Consider the following 21743-nt stretch of genomic DNA (forward strand, 5'->3'; position numbering starts at 1 on the left):
GGTATGGGGTTGTGTCAGTGCCCTTGGCAAAGATTACGTAGATTACGTACACCTCTGTGATGGCACCATTAATGCAGAAAAATACATAGAGATTTTGGAGCAGTATATGGTGCCTTCAAGATGATATCTTTTCCAGAGACATCCATGTACAAGTGAACAAGACAATGCAAAAACACATTGCAAAAGGCATGGCTATTAGAAGAGGGTGCGGGTGCTGGACTGGCCTGCGTTGGTCTGGACTTGGCCACTGTACTGTTGCACAACTTAAGACTTGTTTGCAGGAAGAATGGGAAACAATTACACCTGAAACCATTCGTCACTTGGTGTCTTGAGTCCCTGAAGGTCTTTGACGTGTTTTGAAAAGGAATGGCAACATTACAAAGTGGTAAAGCTTTAATGTCCCAACCTTTTTAAAATAGTTTACAAGAATCAAATTTGAAATAAGTGTTCATTTTCCAAAAAGTTCATGATAACATCTGATAATATGCTTTTGTGTTGTTTTTATTGTAATACAGGTCAAAGATGATATATAAATCTGTAGTAATTTTTAATTTTAAATGTAACATACCATCTCAACTTTTTTTGATTATGTATCGTGTAATGAGCAAGTTCTCTTAGTGCATATTATTTCACTATTAAGACCAGTCGAGTTATCTTTGCAATATAAGGAAGGGGACAACTCCCAGGATGGGGTGTCTAGACCCCCATTAAATCCACCCGTGACATCATTACATTCCTTTGATTTTTGTAGTGTGACATCATTACATTCCTTTGACTTTGGAGTGTGACATCATCACATTTATGTTGTCTTTATTCTCTAGAATTGAGTCTCCTTTGATGATTTTGAACAACTAGTACATATTGCCACCAGCCAATACACGATAGAAGTAAAGACGAAGAAGAAGAAGCTTGATCAGTATTTGGAAACCTTTTCCTGAAAAACTACCACAACGACAATGTCAACTTCCAGTCCAAATTATCTGCCAATGTCCGAAAAGGAGCTGGAGGAGACTGTTTTTTTTAGGAGCGATACCAACTCCTACCTGATAATGGGCACGCACAGTAATCCACGTGACTGCCAAATCCTCAACTGTTTCAGTGTTGACATGGCTGAGATGGTGACGGTCCAAATCCCAAAACTGAATGAAGATTGTTTCCTTCAAGAAGTGGCGAAGTTGGAGGCGGTCAGGGAACTTGACTCAGAGAAACATATTGTCAAACTTAGTGACCTGATGTGTGAGAGGGAATGGATGCCACTGACTTTCGATGAAATTCGACTTGTGATACACCAGCTGCTGGTCTCCGTTGAGGCCATACATAGTATGGGCATTGTGCATACTGACTTAAAACTTGAGAACCTAATGCTTGTCAATCACAAGGATAAACCATTCGAGATCAAGCTGATCAATTTTGGCCATGCATTCCAAGAGAGCCAAGTGAAATATGGAAATACACAGAGTACGCAGAAGGAATACACAGCACCGGAATCAACCTTGGGCCTCCCCTTGTCCGAAGCTGTCGATATGTGGGGAGTGGGTTGCATCATGCTTTACCTCTATCTTGGACAAAATCCACACCTTTATGATTGTGCTTATAGTTGGATAAAAACTATTGCGGACCAACTGGTTGAACCTGGATGGCCAGGGGATCAGGTACTGTGGTCTGGAGTATACAGCTGGAGGTATTTTATCTTCAATAAGAAAACCGGGTGGAGACTGAGGACACCAAAAGAGTACCAGGAGGTAAATGGCCTAAAGCCACAATTTTCCATGGAATGTTCAAGGAATTTAGGAGACGTGCTACAGGGATTAACAGACAACCACAAAGACCTTGACAGGATGGCATTTTTAGACCTCGTAAAATGTTGTCTACGTCCTGATGCTAAGCGTAGAATTAGTCCCAGTGTAGCCCTTAAACATCCTTTTTTTAGAATGGTTGACATGGCAAATATACTGAAAACAATCTCAAATGAAGAAGAGGTAACGCAGAAGACAGAGCCTTCTAAAACTTCAATCCAGAAGAAGAATCAGGCTGCTGAAAAGGAAAGAAAAGGGGTGCAGGAGAAAAAGCCTTCTCTCTGGATGAGAATTCGACACTTTCTGGGACTGAGGAAACCACAGAGATTGAAGAAGCCAAAGGATCCTGCACCCAACAGACCCGAGGATGACAGTGCTGGTGAAAAGGAAAGAAAAGGGGTGCAGGAGAAAAAGCCTTCTCTCTGGAAGAGAATTCGACACTTTCTGGGACTGAGGCGCCACAGAGATTGAAGAATCCAAAGGATCCTGCACCCAACAGACCCGAGGATGACAGTGCTGATGAAGAGTCAGCGTCCTTTTCTTCAAGCCTTGGAGCTGCAGCTGCCATCACACCCAATGATGACAGTACTGATGAAGAGTCTGTCAGTCATGAGCTTTAAAAGAAAATCAGTTCTGACCAGCAGAAGACAAAGGAAAAAAAGTACGTAAGGAAAAAGAAGACAAAGGAATGGGAAGAAAAAGACAAAGGAAAGGGAAGAAGAAGATAAGCAGAAGGCAAAGGAAAGGGAAGAAGAAGATAAGCAGAAGACAAAGGGACAAAAAGAGAAAGAAAAGAAGACAAAGGGAAGGGAAGAAGAAGATAAGCAGAAGACAAAGTTAGATGAAATTAAGCAGGAAAAAAAGTGAAGAAGATAAGCAGAGACAGATCATCCAGAATGCAGATGCCCGCCTGTTCCTTAACTTACTCAAATTCACTCACGCTACTCCGCTCCTCCACTCCCTAATAATAATAACTTTATGGGAAGTTCGGGCAAAGCAATCAATGGAGTAAAACGCGACTTTCTGAACTTCTGCAACAGTCACTACAAATCCTGAGAAAGGCACATTTATATGTTCTCTTTTGGTGTGATATTTTCTGCACAACCACAACAGCCTGCTATGCACACCGCATCCCCGCCTCATGGTGTCTCCGCACGCCCGGACGGTGCCGCCACCTCAACAGGTAACACTACCTCCTCTGGTTTCAAGGACGTGCTGCTCTCTTCCCTACGCAATGAGATGGCGGCTATTTTCAAGACCATGATACAAATGGCTTTCAGCGATGACCTCTTATGGAGTGCGAGGGAGTACTTAAATTATAATTTAACTCAAATCAAGAAGTAACCAAAACCAACAACGAAAAGAAGAGAACAAGTACATTTTTGAGGAAAGCAATAAATAAAAATATTCTAAACCAAGGACAACACAAGTTTGTTTTACTGAGAAGGCAGGAGACGTGTTTCCAATCAAAAAAATTTACAAAAGTTTATTTCATAAATATCAAGAACAGTGGGAATTTAACCTAAAACGGAGTCTTGTTACTTAATACCAAAAAAAAAACACTGGGCTTCCTCCAGGGCTGGGGCCGCTATGGTTAAGGTGAGTGAGGGGGGAGTGAAGGCGTCAACTAAAATGGGAGCACCACAGTCCACATGTAAAACACTAAGCACACACGCACACACACACAAGGGCAAAGCCAAAAAGGAGTGGAAGGACACTACACACAAAAGGACACCATCACCGAAATAGAGGGGCAGGTCACCAGTGAGGCCCTCAGCTCCTGGAAGTAAGCAGACAGAGAGGAACAGTTATTGGAACATAAAACCATATGAAAACAAGATACTCAAAATATAACAAATATCACAATGATACGAACTCACATATAATCTCAATTAGAAAATCAAAATAATCCCAAAATTATTAGATACTGGTTGTGTTTGTTCCTAAACAATCAAATGTATTTTCTAGTCATGGAGACAGTATTGCCTGCTTACGCAGTCTCATGTCTGTGATGTCTAGGGAGTGAAGGCTTTGACCTTCTCCAAGCTCTCGCACTTCCCAAACACGTATCATTGTGTCTGTACCTGGCTGGTTAGCTTAGCTCCGCTAACCTTCAGGCAAGATACCAGCAGTAACGGCGATGCTAACGGGAGGGACGAGAGTTATTAACCCGACATGAAGCGTTCACACAGCGGAGAGAGGAGTGTTAGAGTTTATGGTGATAAATCTTTTAAACTGAAGGCGACTGTGTGTTTAGTGAATATCATCAAGTTAGATATCTAACGTTATGTAAAGTTGTTCAGCTCGCCAACCTATTTGGCTTGACTACGTTACTGTGAGTAACTTCAGTAATAATGTTTTATTAGATTATTGTTTCAGAAATAACGTCAGTGCAGCTGCTGCAGTGTGAAACTTATTGAGCTGAACTTTATTTATGAATGAACAGTTTACCTACCAGGTATAGACCTGTTTTCATAACTTACCAACAATTAAAGCAAATTATTGCACATGATGCATTACATTATATATGCAATACTTTTAATGTGAAAGAACTCCATACCGCACATTCATTGTAGTAGACTGTTTAATCCCAAACCATATTCAGATACATATTTGAATATCCACAGAATATAAGGACACAGACTTTGTTTGAAAGTAACACGTATCTCTGCAATAATGCCATACTTTTATGTAGAAGCTGCCGATCTCCACCATGTTGCTGCGGCCACAGTGGATTCTGAGGACATCAGGTGTTGCAGTGCCTCATGAAATGAAAAAAGTCATGTTAAAGGATGTTTTATGCTAAAATCATTGTCACATCTGTAGATATTAAGGAACAGAGGAAAAACATGATTATTGACAGATACTGTACAATACAATCATTACAATAATTTTGACACATGTAATATCAGCTGTGTTAAGCAGCCAAGACGGGTACCTACAGTTTATTCTGTGTTCAGCAGGTGGAAGCACCACAGATTTCAGCCAAACTGATGTACTAAAAGAAATAAACATTGTATAAATATATAAAATGTCTTTCTACCACATCTGTAATATTAAAGGGTGATAATCTCTCACAGTGCTGTTGATAACAGTCCACTTCAAGTCCCTCAACTTCTCTCAGTGTTAAAACAGATACATATATAATAAATATGAGCACTGTTTACAACAGTGGTGTGTGGAGATTATAATCACATCTAAACTGTTATATAATTACACATCTGCACTGAGTCTAATTCACTGTGAATTCCATAACAGGCTAAAAAAAAGAGGTTGTAATAGTAATGGCGGTTATACAAGTCTGTATCACATGCAGCTTATTAATATTAACTTAATAAAATTACAATCAAATGACAAAACACAACTCTTTACTAAAGCTAGTTAACTTGCTTCAAACTTCATCAGACGTGTTAAATAAACGGTGAATTACCACAATAACATCAAAAACCACTTGAGGAATGTAAGTATGTGTAGTATGATTATAATAATAAATAAATCAATAGGTTTTGTTGTTGTAAAGTTTCAGGGTAACTTACCGCTGTTCGGTAGGATGTTACGACCGCGACCATCCCGGAGCACTAACACCGCAGCGCTAGCCGGTTAGCAGTCGCGGGTAGCATTTAGCCTAGCTCCTTAGCCTGAGCTAACCAGGTAACGATGAGCTCTGTGGGCGTAGCTCAGTTGTCAGTCTTCAGTCGGCCCGCCTAGCGTCCACATGCGCGCCTCCGTTTTGCCCATTTGTGGGTTCGCCCGGAACTAGGAGGAGCCAGGCCCCGGCAAGATGGCGCCGGGTGAAACGCCCACTACGAGCCTCATTTGCACTCTTCAGAAACCAACGGGTGACGTCACGGACACTACGTCCATCTTTATATACAGTCTATGCTCTGGACTCAAAGGCATCTGGGATGGACCATAACACTGTGGAAACGTGTATAGACCAGTCAGTATTTCAGGCTTTTTTGGAAGAAATGGACGCTGTGTGCTCCAGACCAAATATGAAAAGGACCATCTAGACTGTTATCAGCCAGGGTCTGTCATGGTATGGGGTTGTGTCAGTGCCCTTGGCAAAGATTACGTAGATTACGTACACCTCTGTGATGGCACCATTAATGCAGAAAAATACATAGAGATTTTGGAGCAGTATATGGTGCCTTCAAGATGATATCTTTTCCAGAGACATCCATGTACAAGTGAACAAGACAATGCAAAAACACATTGCAAAAGGCATGGCTATTAGAAGAGGGTGCGGGTGCTGGACTGGCCTGCGTTGGTCTGGACTTGGCCACTGTACTGTTGCACAACTTAAGACTTGTTTGCAGGAAGAATGGGAAACAATTACACCTGAAACCATTCGTCACTTGGTGTCTTGAGTCCCTGAAGGTCTTTGACGTGTTTTGAAAAGGAATGGCAACATTACAAAGTGGTAAAGCTTTAATGTCCCAACCTTTTTAAAATAGTTTACAAGAATCAAATTTGAAATAAGTGTTCATTTTCCAAAAAGTTCATGATAACATCTGATAATATGCTTTTGTGTTGTTTTTATTGTAATACAGGTCAAAGATGATATATAAATCTGTAGTAATTTTTAATTTTAAATGTAACATACCATCTCAACTTTTTTTGATTATGTATCGTGTAATGAGCAAGTTCTCTTAGTGCATATTATTTCACTATTAAGACCAGTCGAGTTATCTTTGCAATATAAGGAAGGGGACAACTCCCAGGATGGGGTGTCTAGACCCCCATTAAATCCACCCGTGACATCATTACATTCCTTTGATTTTTGTAGTGTGACATCATTACATTCCTTTGACTTTGGAGTGTGACATCATCACATTTATGTTGTCTTTATTCTCTAGAATTGAGTCTCCTTTGATGATTTTGAACAACTAGTACATATTGCCACCAGCCAATACACGATAGAAGTAAAGACGAAGAAGAAGAAGCTTGATCAGTATTTGGAAACCTTTTCCTGAAAAACTACCACAACGACAATGTCAACTTCCAGTCCAAATTATCTGCCAATGTCCGAAAAGGAGCTGGAGGAGACTGTTTTTTTTAGGAGCGATACCAACTCCTACCTGATAATGGGCACGCACAGTAATCCACGTGACTGCCAAATCCTCAACTGTTTCAGTGTTGACATGGCTGAGATGGTGACGGTCCAAATCCCAAAACTGAATGAAGATTGTTTCCTTCAAGAAGTGGCGAAGTTGGAGGCGGTCAGGGAACTTGACTCAGAGAAACATATTGTCAAACTTAGTGACCTGATGTGTGAGAGGGAATGGATGCCACTGACTTTCGATGAAATTCGACTTGTGATACACCAGCTGCTGGTCTCCGTTGAGGCCATACATAGTATGGGCATTGTGCATACTGACTTAAAACTTGAGAACCTAATGCTTGTCAATCACAAGGATAAACCATTCGAGATCAAGCTGATCAATTTTGGCCATGCATTCCAAGAGAGCCAAGTGAAATATGGAAATACACAGAGTACGCAGAAGGAATACACAGCACCGGAATCAACCTTGGGCCTCCCCTTGTCCGAAGCTGTCGATATGTGGGGAGTGGGTTGCATCATGCTTTACCTCTATCTTGGACAAAATCCACACCTTTATGATTGTGCTTATAGTTGGATAAAAACTATTGCGGACCAACTGGTTGAACCTGGATGGCCAGGGGATCAGGTACTGTGGTCTGGAGTATACAGCTGGAGGTATTTTATCTTCAATAAGAAAACCGGGTGGAGACTGAGGACACCAAAAGAGTACCAGGAGGTAAATGGCCTAAAGCCACAATTTTCCATGGAATGTTCAAGGAATTTAGGAGACGTGCTACAGGGATTAACAGACAACCACAAAGACCTTGACAGGATGGCATTTTTAGACCTCGTAAAATGTTGTCTACGTCCTGATGCTAAGCGTAGAATTAGTCCCAGTGTAGCCCTTAAACATCCTTTTTTTAGAATGGTTGACATGGCAAATATACTGAAAACAATCTCAAATGAAGAAGAGGTAACGCAGAAGACAGAGCCTTCTAAAACTTCAATCCAGAAGAAGAATCAGGCTGCTGAAAAGGAAAGAAAAGGGGTGCAGGAGAAAAAGCCTTCTCTCTGGATGAGAATTCGACACTTTCTGGGACTGAGGAAACCACAGAGATTGAAGAAGCCAAAGGATCCTGCACCCAACAGACCCGAGGATGACAGTGCTGGTGAAAAGGAAAGAAAAGGGGTGCAGGAGAAAAAGCCTTCTCTCTGGAAGAGAATTCGACACTTTCTGGGACTGAGGCGCCACAGAGATTGAAGAATCCAAAGGATCCTGCACCCAACAGACCCGAGGATGACAGTGCTGATGAAGAGTCAGCGTCCTTTTCTTCAAGCCTTGGAGCTGCAGCTGCCATCACACCCAATGATGACAGTACTGATGAAGAGTCTGTCAGTCATGAGCTTTAAAAGAAAATCAGTTCTGACCAGCAGAAGACAAAGGAAAAAAAGTACGTAAGGAAAAAGAAGACAAAGGAATGGGAAGAAAAAGACAAAGGGAAGAAGAAGATAAGCAGAAGACAAAGGGACAAAAAGAGAAAGAAAAGAAGACAAAGGGAAGGGAAGAAGAAGATAAGCAGAAGACAAAGTTAGATGAAATTAAGCAGGAAAAAAAGTGAAGAAGATAAGCAGGGACAGATCATCCAGAATGCAGATGCCCGCCTGTTCCTTAACTTACTCAAATTCACTCACGCTACTCCGCTCCTCCACTCCCTAATAATAATAACTTTATGGGAAGTTCGGGCAAAGCAATCAATGGAGTAAAACGCGACTTTCTGAACTTCTGCAACAGTCACTACAAATCCTGAGAAAGGCACATTTATATGTTCTCTTTTGGTGTGATATTTTCTGCACAACCACAACAGCCTGCTATGCACACCGCATCCCCGCCTCATGGTGTCTCCGCACGCCCGGACGGTGCCGCCACCTCAACAGGTAACACTACCTCCTCTGGTTTCAAGGACGTGCTGCTCTCTTCCCTACGCAATGAGATGGCAGCTATTTTCAAGACCATGATACAAATGGCTTTCAGCGATGACCTCTTATGGAGTGCGAGGGAGTACTTAAATTATAATTTAACTCAAATCAAGAAGTAACCAAAACCAACAACGAAAAGAAGAGAACAAGTACATTTTTGAGGAAAGCAATAAATAAAAATATTCTAAACCAAGGACAACACAAGTTTGTTTTTAAAAAATTTACAAAAGTTTATTTCATAAATATCAAGAACAGTGGGAATTTAACCTAAAACGGAGTCTTGTTACTTAATACCAAAAAAAAAACACTGGGCTTCCTCCAGGGCTGGGGCCGCTATGGTTAAGGTGAGTGAGGGGGGAGTGAAGGCGTCAACTAAAATGGGAGCACCACAGTCCACATGTAAAACACTAAGCACACACGCACACACACACAAGGGCAAAGCCAAAAAGGAGTGGAAGGACACTACACACAAAAGGACACCATCACCGAAATAGAGGGGCAGGTCACCAGTGAGGCCCTCAGCTCCTGGAAGTAAGCAGACAGAGAGGAACAGTTATTGGAACATAAAACCATATGAAAACAAGATACTCAAAATATAACAAATATCACAATGATACGAACTCACATATAATCTCAATTAGAAAATCAAAATAATCCCAAAATTATTAGATACTGGTTGTGTTTGTTCCTAAACAATCAAATGTATTTTCTAGTCATGGAGACAGTATTGCCTGCTTACGCAGTCTCATGTCTGTGATGTCTAGGGAGTGAAGGCTTTGACCTTCTCCAAGCTCTCGCACTTTCCAAACACAACAGCCTGTTGCACTATGCCCCAGAGAGGACAAGAGACAGTGTCTATGAAAATTCCATAACACCAATGAAGGAATGCAAGAATTGGTGCGATATGAGCCCTATGGTTTGTTTTTGTTATGTTAGTAGTGGACATGCAGTTTGGTCTTTTTCCACTTCCGTTGGGTTTTTCTGCTCAGCCTTTTAAGTTCTCGTAGCCTGTCATCAACCCATGGAGAGGTGTTCACTGGTTATTTCATTCTTGTTTTAATGGGGGCTATAATATCCAGTGTGATTTGACAGGTATTATTGCCAGGGCGCCCATGCGGAGGCGCTCAACTCCTGTGCCTCCAGAGAGATGCTGCATCCGATGACGCCCACCTGCTCAACCCTCGGAGGGGGGGCGGAGGGGGTAGGTCAGGCCGGATAGCTCCGGAGAGTTAGGAGAGTTTATGTTTAAAAAGTTTAAATAAAGATGCTTAATCCAGAATGGTTCATCTCTGGCTGCTGTGGTGAGAGCCCTGTGGCATGGTCAAGTGCCACAGAAGCCTTATATTAACAATATCCAGAAGCACCGTCCACTTCTCTGGACCAAGCGGCAACATCCCGGGCTGAGCGCTGAGGCCAATACGGAAGTGCAAATAACTGCAGTTCACTAGGTGGCCTCTTGAGGCTGGCTCCAAGAGGGAGTCAATTCCCATTGACTCCCATGTTAAAAAGCCCGACTTTAGAGCAGAATTAAACGTGTTTACAGCCTGGTTCAAAAAACGAGTTTAGTCTCAATCAGTAAGTTCTTCCCCCATGACAACTCTGGGGGGGGTGAATTTTTTTCTTACTCGCTCGTTTGGATAATATAGAGGTTTGAAATTCTGAATAATTATCACTTGATTGACACGTGACGTCACCGTTAGCTCCTCACTCCGGCTGTTAGCCTGTGGTCTGCTCGGCTTCACCTGAGCTAACAGGCTAATCCCTGTCACCGAGCACGAGCAGAGTCTGTGGAGGAGTTTTCACTCACATGTGAACATCATCGTTTGTTGTTCGGCTGATGTCCTGACGGAGAAGTGGAAGACATCTGTCCTGCAGTGTCTCTGGTGAGTAAAGTACTGTCTTTGATTTACGTGTCAGTAGTGATGAGCAGGTATCATTTTGTCTGTACCTGGCTGGTTAGCTTAGCTCCGCTAACCTTCAGGCAAGATACCAGCAGTAACGGCGATGCTAACGGGAGGGACGAGAGTTATTAACCCGACATGAAGCGTTCACACAGCGGAGAGAGGAGTGTTAGAGTTAATGGTGATAAATCTTTTAAACTGAAGGCGACTGTGTGTTTAGTGAATATCATCAAGTTAGATATCTAACGTTATGTAAAGTTGTTCAGCTCGCCAACCTATTTGGCTTGACTACGTTACTGTGAGTAACTTCAGTAATAATGTTTTATTAGATTATTGTTTCAGAAATAACGTCAGTGCAGCTGCTGCAGTGTGAAACTTATTGAGCTGAACTTTATTTATGAATGAACAGTTTACCTACCAGGTATAGACCTGTTTTCATAACTTACCAACAATTAAAGCAAATTATTGCACATGATGCATTACATTATATATGCAATACTTTTAATGTGAAAGAACTCCATACCGCACATTCATTGTAGTAGACTGTTTAATCCCAAACCATATTCAGATACATATTTGAATATCCACAGAATATAAGGACACAGACTTTGTTTGAAAGTAACACGTATCTCTGCAATAATGCCATACTTTTATGTAGAAGCTGCCGATCTCCACCATGTTGCTGCGGCCACAGTGGATTCTGAGGACATCAGGTGTTGCAGTGCTTCATGAAATGAAAAAAGTCATGTTAAAGGATGTTTTATGCTAAAATCATTGTCACATCTGTAGATATTAAGGAACAGAGGAGAAACATGATTATTTACAGATACTGTACAATACAATCATTACAATAATTTTGACACATGTAATATCAGCTGTGTTAAGCAGCCAAGACGGGTACCTACAGTTTATTCTGTGTTCAGCAGGTGGAAGCACCACAGATTTCAGCCAAACTGATGTACTAAAAGAAATAAACATTGTATAAATATATAAAATGTCTTTCTACCACATCTGTAATATTAAAGGGTGATAATCTCTCACAGTGCTGTTGATAACAGTCCACTTCAAGTCCCTCAACTTCTCTCAGTGTTAAAACAGATACATATATAATAAATATGAGCACTGTTTACAACAGTGGTGTGTGGAGATTATAATCACATCTAAACTGTTATATAATTACACATCTGCACTGAGTCTAATTCACTGTGAATTCCATAACAGGCTAAAAAAAAGAGGTTGTAATAGTAATGGCGGTTATACAAGTCTGTATCACATGCAGCTTATTAATATTAACTTATTAAAATTACAATCAAATGACAAAACACAACTCTTTACTAAAGCTAGTTAACTTGCTTCAAACTTCATCAGACGTGTTAAATAAACGGTGAATTACCACAATAACATCAATAACCACTTGAGGAATGTAAGTATATGTAGTATGATTATAATAATAAATAAATCAATAGGTTTTGTTGTTGTAAAGTTTCAGGGTAACTTACCGCTGTTCGGTAGGATGTTACGACCGCGACCATCCCGGAGCAATAACACCGCAGCGCTAGCCGGTTAGCAGTCGCGGGTAGCATTTAGCCTAGCTCCTTAGCCTGAGCTAACCAGGTAACGATGAGCTCTGTGGGCGTAGCTCAGTTGTCAGTCTTCAGTCGGCCCGCCTAGCGTCCACACGCGCTCCTCCGTTTTGCCCATTTGTGGGTTCGCCCGGAACTAGGAGGAGTCAGGCCCCGGCAAGATGGCGCCGGGTGAAACGCCCACTACGAGCCTCATTTGCACTCTTCAGAAACCAACGGGTGACGTCATGGACACTACGTCCATCTTTATATACAGTCTATGCTCTGGACTCAAAGGCATCTGGGATGGACCATAACACTGTGGAAACGTGTATAGACCAGTCAGTATTTCAGGCTTTTTTGGAAGAAATGGACACTGTGTGCTCCAGACCAAATATGAAAAGGACCATCTAGACTGTTATCAGCCAGGGTCTGTCATGGTATGGGGTTGTGTCAGTGCCCTTGGCAAAGATTACGTAGATTACGTACACCTCTGTGATGGCACCATTAATGCAGAAAAATACATAGAGATTTTGGAGCAGTATATGCTGCCTTCAAGATGATATCTTTTCCAGAGACATCCATGTACAAGTGAACAAGACAATGCAAAAACACATTACAAAAGGCATAGCTATTAGAAGAGGGTGCGGGTGCTGGACTGGCCTGCGTTGGTCTGGACTTGGCCACTGTACTGTTGCACAACTTAAGACTTGTTTGCAGGAAGAATGGGAAACAATTACACCTGAAACCATTCGTCACTTGGTGTCTTGAGTCCCTGAAGGTCTTTGACGTGTTTTGAAAAGGAATGGCAACATTACAAAGTGGTAAAGCTTTAATGTCCCAACCTTTTTAAAATAGTTTACAAGAATCAAATTTGAAATAAGTGTTCATTTTCCAAAAAGTTCATGATAACATCTGATAATATGCTTTTGTGTTGTTTTTATTGTAATACAGGTCAAAGATGATATATAAATCTGTAGCAATTTTTAATTTTAAATGTAACATACCATCTCAACTTTTTTTGATTATGTATCGTGTAATGAGCAAGTTCTCTTAGTGCATATTATTTCACTATTAAGACCAGTCGAGTTATCTTTGCAATATAAGGAAGGGGACAACTCCCAGGATGGGGTGTCTAGACCCCCATTAAATCCACCCGTGACATCATTACATTCCTTTGATTTTTGTAGTGTGACATCATTACATTCCTTTGATTTTTGTAGTGTGACATCATTACATTCCTTTGATTTTTGTAGTGTGACATCATCACATTTATGTTGTCTTTATTCTCTAGAATTGAGTCTCCTTTGATGATTTTGAACAACTAGTATATATTGCCACCAGCCAATACACGATAGAAGTAAAGACGAAGAAGAAGAAGCTTGATCAGTATTTGGAAACCTTTTCCTGAAAAACTACCACAACGACAATGTCAACTTCCAGTCCAAATTATCTGCCAATGTCCAAAAAGGAGCTGGAGGAGACTGTTTTTTTAAGCAGCGATACCAGCTCCTACCTGATAATGGGCACGCACAGTAATCGACGTGACTGCCAAATCCTCAACTGTTTCAGTGTTGACATGGCTGAGATGGTGCCGGTACGAATCCAAAAACTGAATGAAGATCATTTCCTTCATGAAGTGGCGATGTTGGAGGCAGTCTGGGACCGTGACTCAGGAAAACATATTGTCAAACTTATTGACCATTTCAGGGTTAAGGACATTTCTTGTTTGGTCTTTGAAAGGCTGGACAGAAGCCTTTTTAACCTGATGTGTGAGAGGGAATGGATGCCACTGACTTTTGATGAAATTCGACTTGTGATACACCAGCTGCTGGTCTCCGTTGAGGCCATACATAGTATGGGCATTGTGCATACTGACTTAAAACTTGAGAACCTAATGCTTGTCAATCACAAGGATAAACCATTCGAGATCAAGCTGATCAATTTTCGCCATGCATTCCAAGTGAGCCAAGTGAAATATGGCAATAGTACACAGAAGGAATACACAGCACCGGAATCAACCTTGGGCCTCCCCTTGTCCGAAGCTGTCGATATGTGGGGAGTGGGTTGCATCATGCTTTACCTCTATCTTGGACAAAATCCACACCTTTATGATTGTGCTTATAGTTGGATAAAAACTATTATGGACCGACTGGTTGACCCTGGATGGCCAGGGGATCAGGTACTCTGGTCTGGAGTATACAGCTGGAGGTATTTTATCTTCAATAAGAAAACCGGGTGGAGACTGAGGACACCAAAAGAGTACCAGGAGGTAAATGGCCTAAAGCCACAATTTTCGATGGAATGTTCAAGAAATTTAGGAGGCATGCTACAGGGATTAACAGACAACCACAAAGACCTTGACAGGATGGAATTTTTAGACCTCGTAAAATGTTGTCTATGTCCTGATGCTAAGCGTAGAATTAGTTCCAGTGTAGCCCTTAAACATCCTTTTTTTAGAATGGTTGACATGGCAAATATACTGAAAACAATCTCAAATGAAGAAGAGGTAACGCAGAAAACTGAGCCTTCTAAAACTTCAATCAAAGAGGAGAATCAGGCTGCTGAAAAGGAAAGAAAAGTGGTGTGGGAGAAAAAGCCTTCTGTCTGGAAGACAATGCGACACTTTCTGGGACTGAGAAAACCACAGAGTTTGAAGAAGCCAATGGATCCTGCACCCAACAGACCCGAGGATGACAGTGCTGATGAAGAGTCAGCCTCCTTTTCTTCAAGCCTTGGAGCTGCCATCACACCCAATGATGACAGTACTGATGAAGAGTCTGTCAGTCATGAGCTTTACATGAAAATTAGTTCTGACCAGCAGAAGACAAAGGAAAAAAAGTACGTAAGGAAAAAGAAGACAAAGGAATGGGAAGAAGAAGATAGGCAAAAGGCAAAAGAAAGGGAAGAAGAAGATAAGCGGAAGACAAAGGAAAGGGAAGAAGAAGATAAGCAGAGGGCAAGGGAAAGGGAAGAAGAAGATAGGCAGAAGACAAAGGGAAGAAGATAAGCAGAGACAGATCATCCAGAATGCAGCCGCCCGTTTGTTCCTTAACTTACCCAAATTCACTCACGCTACTCCGCTCCTCCACTCCCTAATAATAATAACTTTATGGGAAGTTCGGGCAAAGCAATCAATGGAGTAAAACGCAACTTTCTGTGCTTCTGCAACAGTCACTACAAATCCTGATGCAAGGCACATTTATATTCTCTCTTTTGGTGTGATATTTTCTGCACAACCACAGCAACCTGCTATGCGCACCGCATCCCTGCCTCATGGTGTCTCTGCACACCCGGACGGTGCCGCCACCTCAACAGGTAACACTACCTCCTCTGGTTTCAAGGACGTGCTGCTCTCTTCCCTACGCAATGAGATGGCAGCTATTTTCAAGGCCAAGCTACAAATGGCTTTCAGCGATGACCTCTTATGGAGTGCGAGGGAGTACTTAAATTATAATTTAACTCAAATCAAGAAGTAACCAAAACCAACAACGACACCCCATGGTTTAGTCCGGGGAAAAAAAAGAAAAGAAGAGAACAAGTAAATGTGTGAGGGAAAGCAGTAAATTAAAATATTCGAAACCGAGGACAATACAAGTTTGTTTTACTGAGAAGGCAGGAGACGTGTTTCCAATCAAAAAAATTTACAAAAGTTTATTTCATAAATATCAAGAACAGTGGGAATTCAACCTAAAACGGAGTCTTGTTACTTAATACCAAAAAAAAACACTGGGCTTCCTCCAGGGCTGGGGCCGCTATGGTTAAGGTGAGTGAGGGGGGAGTGAAGGCGTCAACTAAAATGGGAGCACCACAGTCCACATGTAAAACACTAAGCACACACGCACACACACACAAGGGCAAAGCCAAAAAGGAGTGGAAGGACACTACACACAATAGGACACCATCACCAAAATAGAGGGGCAGGTCACCAGTGAGGCCCTCAGCTCCTGGAAGTAAGCAGACAGAGAGGAACAGTTATTGGAACATAAAACCATATGAAAACAAGATACTCAAAATATAACAAATATCAAAATGATACGAACTCACAAATAATCTCAATTAGAAAATCAAAATAATCCCAAAATTATTAAACAAAGAAAGCCCCACTCACTATCCCCCTCCTGTTTGCTACAGGTGCACTAAAAGAAATGCTGCCAGTAGTGTAGCTTGAGCAGACTCAGGTTGGAGCACACAACCCAAAAAAATAACTAAATTAAAAAAAATAAACTAGGAGGGTGAATAGAAGACCAAGAGAAAACGCTAACAATTAAACAACTAAAACACCAACAACAAGGAATTGATGCTCAGACAGAGGGAAAAGACTAGATCTAATGTGAGGCTACAGTTATGAGACTAGTCACATGTTGGACTGGATTCAAAGACTCTGTGATGTTTAAAAATTCAGTTCCAAAACCATTGGTTGGGTCATCAATGTGGATGTTAAAAACACCAATAATGATAGCTTTATCATAGTTTAAGACAATGAAAGATTGTACTCTGAAAAGTTCAGAATTCTCTAAAAAGTTCAGAATTTTCCGAACTTTTGTTCAGAGAATTCGGGGGCAAAATTATCAGTTGGTTTGGGAGTGTGATAAACTAGGCCACCCCCCTTGGCCATTGTCCCTGGGAGCGCTTAAATATTCATAGTTTGGTGGCAGAGCTCTAGCAGCTGGGTGTGATCGTCAGGACACAACCAGGTCTCAGTTAGGAATAAAAAATCTAAATTGGATGAAGAAATTATATCATTCAGTATAATAGAGATATTAGAAAGGGACCTTAAATTTAGGAGGGTCAGTCGCACAGGTACACTCTGGCCAGCAGAGGGGGATACGGAGACAGATTAGGTGATTGGACTTGGAGCTGTGTTTATAAGATTTTTGTTTGGCCTATATTAGTAACAACAGGGATATAATAAGTACTCGGTGTGTGGGAGAGGAGCGGAATTTGCTGTTTATATTGATTAGTTGGTGGCTGTTGCAGCAGTTTAGGTGACCTCAAGAAGGGCCCAGAACAAATTTAAGTTGTCAACAAAGCAGAGACAGTGGGCTGAGCAGGCGGATTGCAGCCAACTATTAAGACTGAGGATTCTGCTAAAGCGCCCAACTCCGCGGTCCAGTGTGGGGATAGGACAGATTTGTCACTGGTTTTCAAGAAGTTGAAAAGCTGTTCAAAATCCTTCTTGGTGAGCTCAGACTTCTGACAAGCCATGTCATTGGATCCCACATGAACTATCACTTGGAATATGGATGGAGGGAGAGGGCATAGCAGCCATAGTAGCTGGTTATCAACTCATTTAGTCAACTCAGGCTTTCCTTATTAAGATCTGTGCATGTGAACATGAAAAGGGCAGTGTTTACCATTTATGACCAATCACAAGTGAACTGATAGCAGGGCTGCATATTTCACGAGGAGCAAACTGTTATATTAGAAAAATAGGAGGAGAAAAAACACATTATCCAGAATAAAAGAAACAGTTTGTTCATGCACAAGCAATCTTGGACAAAATAAATCACTTATAAATCACATCATAAAAAAATACAGTAGAAAGCAGTGTTGTGGTGGAGTTTATAATGAGTGGCATTTAATGCAGCACTTTGTTTGCTCATGGAACTGCGCTTTTTATGATGTTTCTTGGGTGACATTGGACTAGGTTAATGCAACATTGTATTAATGCCCATGCCCAGAGGTTGTCACAACCACTAAAATTCAACTTGAATCACCCAATCAGAGAGAAGAAGGGCAGACCAAACATTGAGCACTGATCGCTGTTGCATAATTCGCATCATCCATGGCCTATATTACATGTTCTGTGTCTTATTATTATCGGGATTTCTATAAAACAAAACTTATATATTTTTAGTTTATGTGTGTGTGGCCTGCCTCTCTCCAATGTCCACAAGGTGGCACTAATTCATTATTTTATCATGAGATGATGGGCGACTAACTGAACAAACAAACTGAAGTTCCAGTTTTAGTTTCTTCAGATGCTGTGTTAATGTGTCCACTTTAAAATTAAAAATGTTCTGCTTATTAAAGATCCTGTGTGACGGATTTTCCATGATATTGAATATAAAATTCATAGTAACCACGTTTTTAATTTGTGAATTTTTTTTATTGAGCTGAAATTATTCAAGCTATTAAATAAGAGCATCATGAGAGAGCTTTAGAAGGGTCCACTGACAATATGTCATTCCAAAAATGTTTCTTGATACATTACCCATTTTGCATTCATATTAGTTTTAAATTGATAATGTCAATACATGAACTGATTAATAGACAATGCTGGTGAGTTAGTTTTTGTTGGTATCTGAGCATGTTGTTGAAACAGGTGGGTACAGCAAGGTTTTATTATACTTTGCAGCAGCAAGAGGAGGTGGGGGGCAACAGACAGTGTTGTAAATTTGGATGACATAGAATCTTTCCTGGGATCGTTTGTGGATGGAAAATCAAAACTGAGTTTATTGGGAGATGGTGGAGTTCAGTCCAGTGTGGGGTGTGTTTGATGTAGAACTTACCACAGCACATGTCTATATATATATATATATATATATATATATATATATATATATATATATCATTTGCATACATCAAGTTGTGCTCGATTGTGTCAAAGAGTTACATGTTTAGCCTTTAAATACAAATACTATAACTAAAAGATAATGTACAGAAAGTGAGACTTTCCGAACTAAATATTCAAAACAGGTCCCCAAGCTGCCCAAGCAGCTGGAAGACTCCATGTAAACCACACCACGCAAAACAAGTGTGTAACTCAATCAGTGCAATAAACATTATACTTATTCATTGTCCGTGTTTCACCTTAGTGACATAAGCTCCAGCTGCTATTATTATTATTATTATTTCTGTTATATATTTTTAAGCAATTCTATATCTGTCACTATATATACATTCTATAAATGCATATAATTCTTTACATTTGCTTAACAATGATGATAGTTTATTGCACAATTATGCAATAATTAATAAAAACAATTCCACAGATTTGCTGGTTGGTTTAGAGATAGATTGGTGTTATTACCTGCAAGGCATTTCTACTTGTCACACCTCCACCAGTAAGTTGTTTCTCTCCAGCTGTTCTCGGCATTCTGCCTCCATCCCCTAACCCCACATGTCCACATGTGTACAGGGGGAGTTTGCAGTTGTGTGGCTGCACTGTTTGAGAGCAAGAGAGAAGTGATATTGAGCTGTTTTATAAAGTGGATTGTTGGAGGGTTGATTGACTGGAAGCTGATGAATGCAAACAAAATCATTCTTCCTGCCATTGCTTGTCACTGTTGTATGTTTAAAGAATCTTCATCTTGTCTTTTGAGATATAATATATACATAATTTACTGTAAAAACAAATGCCTATCTTGCTCAGAAATATAACATTTGTTTGGATGCCTTTATGTTAAATATTGCTGTAAAAGAACTTCACCTGTGTTGTCATTTTACCCTTGAGGATGTAGATCTCTCCAGGTTACCCAAAACAAAAACTGCTGAAAAAAATAATAGACATATTTCAGTACAAGGAAACACAGTGGCAGCCACCAAAAACAGTGTGCATATTGAAATGGGGACTGTGAGCAATAGGGTTTTATTTCATTCAAGGGAGAGATTAAATTGATTGGAGCCCCACAAGATTATATATCTAATAAATACTCCAAAGACTTTGAGGAATGCCATGAGCATGAGTAACATCAAGTTCCTTTAAACAAAAAGAAACATGTTGTAGCAGGCAGGGCTGAATAGTTTTTGAAGTGTTCACAAATCTAGAGCAACCCGTCTGTGTTTTCACTCAGGAGGCTTTCATGGAAACATGAGGGGACCACTATACCTGGGCTTTAGCCAGTTGCTTGTGAACCGATATAATTAAACGCACATTTCATGATACTTAACCAGCTGTTTGTCTCTCCATATAGGCTGTTCTTGGATAAGAGCTTACTTATCCCCTGTCATGGCTTTGGAGGATTTAACAGATGATGATACAGGTCTTTTAATTGTGATAGATGTGCTTGTTTAGGGATTTGTCTTTGTGATGTTACTAACTAATGTGATCGTCAGATGATGATCAGATAAATAGGTTGTTACAAATGTTAGCTGGTAGATTTTGTCAGGTGTATGTATTTCATGTTTACATAGGGTATGTAAAAGGGGTCACCTCAAGCACCCCTGTTGGTGAGTACAGCACCCAAAGGTGGATACCCTAAAAGGCTGCTCTGTTCCAGCTCTGATGGTCAGTTCATCTGGGGTTTTCTGGATCTCCTGTCTCATGAGTATTCGTCTTAATCGCTCACAAGGTCAGTCCAACAGTTTTTATCTTCAAAAGGAGAACATGGATTTGTTCAAGGTAAGTAGTATGTTTGGTTCAGAGGTCCTTCTTCATCATGACTACTATGTAAATATGCAGTTTAGGCTGTCGAATAGTCATGTGTGAAATAAACAGTACTAGGTATTGCTTTGAAACAGGAAACAGATGTGTTGCTGTGTGGTGAAACTATGTATTATTGCTACGTCTATTCATTCTGACAATCCTCTTAACACAGACTTTGCTGCTCCAAATATTAGGTCACCTGACTTCCTCATTATCAATAATGACAAATCAGGATCAGATGTAGAGAGGGTTTCCAGCTTCAAGTCCACATTACAGGGGACCTCACATGGACAACAAATGCCCTCTGACTGCTTGTCCATCCTCATCCTCTTCCTGTCACCTATTTGCAGCTCGACTTAATGTGTCCAATTAAGAGTTTCATATTGTAACACAAAATCCTACACACTTAACCATTAACTTTGATGATCCCTTTTACAAGTGTTAGTGTCAAAATGTCCAATAGTCTTATACTTTGGTTCATGACCAGATACTTGCAAAACCAAAGACATTTGCCTAAGCTGCATTTTGTGTTTAGTGCTAAGAACAAGAACAATTTAGTGAACACTTAATCCCACACATTGTTGACATCATACCTGCTCAGCAGCGGCATGTTAGCAGTGTCACTGTGAGCGTTTTAGTGAAAAGCAATGCTGTGCCCTCAGCCTCAGATAGCCGCGAACAATACAGTTGACTGATCTTATCGAAACTTGGTCACATCGATTAATCATTACAAGATTGGCAGTAGTCAACCTGTTTATGCTTCCAATGGTCCTCAGGGTGTGTGATTGTAGCCTGGTCATATGTGTACAGTAAATTGTAGCACACATGTCACCCACATGATATTTCATGAAAGCAGAAAAGTTTACAAATGTCCCAGGATTAGGGCCCACCAGCTGAGTCAGGATATGACTTGAGCTCCAGTCAACAAGTGACTAATCCAGGGGCTAATGTTTGGAATGGAGCCTCTCCTCCACTAAAGGCACTACAAATAACTGTAGACACCGTGTTTTGATTTCTGCTGCTCAGTCTTCAAGATTATGAAATAGGGCAAAGAAACAGGAGAAAGATGAAAAATGGATTTTGGGGGGGGAT

The 21743-nt window shown here is 40.8% G+C and overlaps 1 long non-coding RNA gene across 1 annotated transcript; it reads left to right on the top strand.

The window, feature by feature from the left end:
* The first annotated feature begins 2388 nt into the window (after positions 1–2388).
* On the top strand, positions 2389–3324 carry LOC138411521 (uncharacterized). The gene is made up of 2 exons (XR_011244145.1): positions 2389–2531; positions 2565–3324. It is a non-coding gene; the product is annotated as an uncharacterized lncRNA (long non-coding RNA).
* The last annotated feature ends 18419 nt before the right edge of the window (positions 3325–21743 follow it).

This window comes from Paralichthys olivaceus, chromosome 9 (assembly GCF_024713975.1).
Source record: "Paralichthys olivaceus isolate ysfri-2021 chromosome 9, ASM2471397v2, whole genome shotgun sequence".
Lineage (NCBI taxonomy): Eukaryota > Metazoa > Chordata > Actinopteri > Pleuronectiformes > Paralichthyidae > Paralichthys > Paralichthys olivaceus.